Genomic DNA, 5,000 nt, shown 5'->3' with positions numbered 1-5,000 from the left:
TACGTTTCATGACGCTACGCCTGAGAGAAAATGTGGAAAATCAGCTTGTTGGAATGAGCTGCGGGGGTGCCTCAGTGTCCACTGTTGCGAGACAGTTTAATGTAACAAGAAGAACTGTGTACACAACAACGGATCGTGAAAGTAATAATAATAATAGATAGCATTTGTATAGCGCATATCCCCGCTCAACAGCCGGCTCTATGCGCTTTACACTATATTATTACCCCAGCAGACCATAGTACACTCCGAAACATTCTCAGCTTCCCGGGAAGCATACAGTGCGAGCAGCCGATTAAGCGCTCAAACACTAACAAACTGACACGATCTTTCACTGTCTATAGCCGGGTACCCATTCCCACCTGGGTGAAGTGAGGAAAATTCGTGTAAAGTGCCTTTCCCAAGGACACAACGTCGGGCCCCTCACGGGATTCGAACCCACGACCTTACGGTTGCGAGTCCGAGAGCCTAACCACTAGGCCACCGACGCCAAGTACAACAGGAACACCTCGTCGACTTGGGAGCAAAAAGAACAACTTAACATACTAAGAGAGGATCTTTTTATACGCCTGTCGGATCAACGGAATCGTTTCAGATCGTCAAGACAAACCAGAAATGAGGTGAACAGAAAGAATTTGGACTCCGAGAAAAGCCCCCAGCTCCCGAATCATATTGACGCCCCACAACATCAGAAACAGGCTTGATTGGGCGAGAATACATTCACATTGGTCTCGCCAGGTATGGAATAAACACATGTTCTCCGACGAATCAAGGTTTCTTTTGGAACGTCAACATGGGAGAAAACACGTAGCCTATTCGGGAGAGTAAATGAGAGGTTCGTTCCTCAATGCCTTAGTCAGACCAGAGTTTCGGTGGTGGAAGTGTGGTGGTGTAGGAGGAATTACAGCAGCTGTCAAAACACCAGTTGTGACTGTTCGTGGCTATTTGACAGCACACCGATACATTGACGAGATACTTCGGTCACACGTCGTTGCAGCCATTCAAGACCAGGGACTTACCTTTATGAATGACAGCGTCTAAACACCCAGTTCCTCCTTGAAAACATCTCAGTTCTTCAACCGTGGCCTGCCTACTCACCTGATCTGAATCCCATTGAGCATAGACTATTGCATTTTTGCTCAATCGGGACATTCGAAGGAGACAACACCAGCCTCAGACACTTCCTCAACTTGAGAGAGCTTTACATGAAGAGTAGAATAACATCCCTCAAGCTATTGATTGATTCCAAGCGGCGACGATGTCAAGCCGTCATCAATGCAAGAGGACATCATACACGCTACTGATTGTGTTATGTTCCCTTTCCGTATTGTTCTTGCTTTTTTCGTTTTCAAAATTGGATTTTTATTTTTTAATTTTCTAAGAATATTAGCTTATTGTGAAACTAGCTGTTTTCATTTTAACACATTCTATACTTAAAAATGTGTCACAGCATATACAACTATACATACACGTTAGGTGGATATCAACATTCACTTTCGCCCACGATTTTGCACAAGAAAAAAGACACGTCATGCGACGTAGGAGCTTTTTGGTCTTCAAAAGAAATCGTTAAGTGGCTGGAAGGCATGCTCTTTCATGTTTATTGTACTTTAAAAACCTTTCTCTAAAGAATAGATTATAAAACTAAAATCATTCTCAGAAATTCATATTTGATTAATTTAACTTCGAGCACGAGCAAGAGTCATACAAAGGGCAGGCTTTCCCTTTGGAAAAGATAAGGATTTGTTTTCATTCAGCGGAATTTATCGAGCACGTATATCAATCATTAAACAAAGTGTTGTACCTCACGATCCCAGATTGAATCTCCTAACCGATTCATGTTCTGTACAATGTTATGTAAATTTTATGAATATGTATCCGTTTATGTATTTTGCTAGCCAGCGAATTGCATTGTGTATATAATTTTATTATGTATTTGTATGTGCTCATTCCGCAACAATGTGTAAGCGTGCGCGTGTGATAAGCAAGTAGGTGTGTATGTGTGTGTGTGTGTGTGTATGTGTGTGTGTGTGTGTGTGTGTGTGTGTGTGTGTGTGTGTGTGTGTGTGCGCGTGCGCGTGTGTGAATATTGTTCGTACATGCATTTATGTTAAGCTCCTAGAGCTGTGTTCACACGGGAGAGGGCGTTATAGAAATGATCTACAGTATAAATATAATTTATGTTCCAGGTTGATAAAGGCAGTCACAAAGTGTGAGAGTCTTGACGAGGCCACAAGAATGTTGCACACGTATCAAACACCCCGTGACGTGAGCACGAACCTCTCTCGTTTCCTTGCGTTGATGCCATCTATTCACAACAGTCAGTTGTGTAAATGGCGGGGCCTTCTAATTTCATACCATTCTCCTTTTGGTAAAGGTTGCTTTTTTAGCTAAGCGCTCGCATCTACGTAATTAGTTGGAGGGCGACACTGGTAAGCCCTACTTCTTTCCTAATTTCCCTTTGTTGTTTCTGTCTGTTTGTCTTACCTTTCCATGGCACTAAATGGCTATTATTGTTTAGTTGTGCTTCTCTTTCCTCAAACAAACAAAGATGGCTCTCGTGGCCTAGAGGTTAAGGTGTTGGCCTCTCATTCAAAGGTCCCTGGTTCGAATCCGGGTAGCGACCAAAAAATTTTCTTCTCTAAAATTGCCTCCTTTCACCTCCTTTCCTGCTCTCTAGCAATGTACAGTGGTCTGCTTTCATTTCCACTTTCTGCCTCCACCCCCTCACCTCCTTTGCCTCCTACTCTGGGCTCCTAACTCTTTCTGCAGCCTTTCTACTGCTACTCCTTGGCTCCTCCTAACTGCTGTCTTTCTGCCACACCCCTGATCTTCTGGTAGGAAAGATCTACATCTAGCCTTCTCGGACAAGGGCGAAAAATCTCGGAGGGCACGTGTGCAAGTTGCGCTCGTTAAAGATCCGTTGGTGCTCTAAAATCGATAAGAGCAGGCTTCGGCCGCCACCCGGACAAAATTGAAAATTTCCTACCAACTGAAAATATTAGGTGTGTCCCGAACGCTCATATGACCTTATGCAGTTGCGAGCGCCGTAAAAACACTTTCCCAAAAAAAACCCCACAAAAAAACAACAAACAAAGCAACTGCAAAAGGTCATACGAGGGCACTGGATGCAAGTTTTCTGTTTTCACGTTTGTTCGTAGCGGCTTGGTTTTACTTTGCGAGTCGGAATGGTTGAAATATCTAAATACGTAATACATTGTAAAACTTCATTAGTAAAGTAACAGTAATATACAGATTTAAAATTGGATTATTTAAAGTTTGCCATAAAGATCAATAACCTTTATAAAATCGGGAATTCCATTGGGATCAATGATCGAGAACAATTCATTCGTTGAATTAGTACACTTAAGACATTTCCTTCTTGTCTCTCCAAAGTCCGGGCATTCCATCAGGATGTGCCTGATCGCAAAGGCTGTATCGCTTCCGACACAAAATTATGGGTTTTCCCCTCCTTTCAAGGGGTATTCATTTGTTAGGTAGGTATGCACAATGCGTAATTTGGTTTATTATAACTTCGTCTCCTCTGGAGTTTGAATTTGAGTTTGACTAACACGATAACGGCTATTTTGTGCGAGGCAGAAACAAGACAGATAGACAGAAAAAAATGATGAAAAGAAAAGAAGTAGGATTTACCAGTGGCGCCCTCCAACCACCTGGTCCTGCTCTCTCCCCGAGAGACCTGAAGATTTTCATTGACCCAACCAGGGCAATTATGGAGTTCGTTATGATTTTGCTTGTTTGCTGGCTTCAGTATTCCTCCAACAGACTGGAGGTGTAACATAATAATAATAAAAATACTGAAGATCCTTTCTATAGCGCCCACTTCCGTGTAAACACAGCTCAAGGCGCTTTACATAAATGCATGTACGAACAATATTTACGCACGCGACACACACACGCACGCACACACACACACACTCATACACACACACTCACGCACACATTACACGCACACATGTGCACAAAACACACACACACACACACACACACACACACACACACACACACACACACACACATCTACTTGCTTATGACACTCGCAGGCTTACACTTCGTTACAAAATGAGCACATACATAATAGAATAATAGTGCAATGCGCAAAATACATAAATGGATACATAGTCATTTACATAACATTGTACTGAACATGAATATACTGACTTAAAAATGATGTCATTAAACGTGTCTTTAAATATGTTTTACATTTAGACTCAGACGTTCATGTATGTCTCAAGGGTTGGGGAAGACAGATCCAAACTGATGGAGCAAGGTGGGCAAACTATCTTTCAGCTAACATTTTACTCCCTTTTCTAGGAACTCTTAAAAGATACTGATCGCCTGATTTTAGTGATCTAGATGGAACTGGTCTGTCAGTGGGACATGTTCTCCATTGATCACAACAAGAGGGACAATTAATCCTTCACCAGAAGATTGACCTGCTCGTTATCTCAGACGCCTACCTGTCCAGAAAGCCATGGAAACGCTATGTGCTTTCCCTGTTCAGCGAAGGAAAAAATCCTCGACTGTTAAGTGTGTTTGAGCTGAAAATGTGAAATTTGTGAAAGAACGGCAGCACGGCAAGAAACTGAACAAATGCAATTATTATCATTACACATGAAGCAGAATTGTATAAGGCCGCACTTGCGGCTGTAAATAGGAAACATGTGAAGCGGTCTTGTTATGTGAAGCGGTCTTGTTATGTGAAGGGGTCTTGTTAAGTGCTATGCTGCCATCTTATCTGTATGTGTCTCTTAGAAAAGGGTCCAGAATTTGCATATACCAAATTTCAAATTTGAGAAAATGGATGTGTGTGTGTGTGTGTGTGTGTGGGTGGGTGGGGGAGGGATATTAATGACGTATTACTCTTTGTCGTAGATCATCATTATCATCATCATCCGGTGCCTTGCCGACTGGCGTGGGCGAGGTGTTGATGGGGACGAAAAGAACAACACCAAAAAGGACAAGAGAGATAACGAAAAAAA

Source organism: Aplysia californica, unplaced genomic scaffold, assembly GCF_000002075.1.
Source record: "Aplysia californica isolate F4 #8 unplaced genomic scaffold, AplCal3.0 scaffold00334, whole genome shotgun sequence".
Taxonomy (NCBI): domain Eukaryota; kingdom Metazoa; phylum Mollusca; class Gastropoda; order Aplysiida; family Aplysiidae; genus Aplysia; species Aplysia californica.
Note: the sequence above shows the minus strand (reverse complement) of the source record.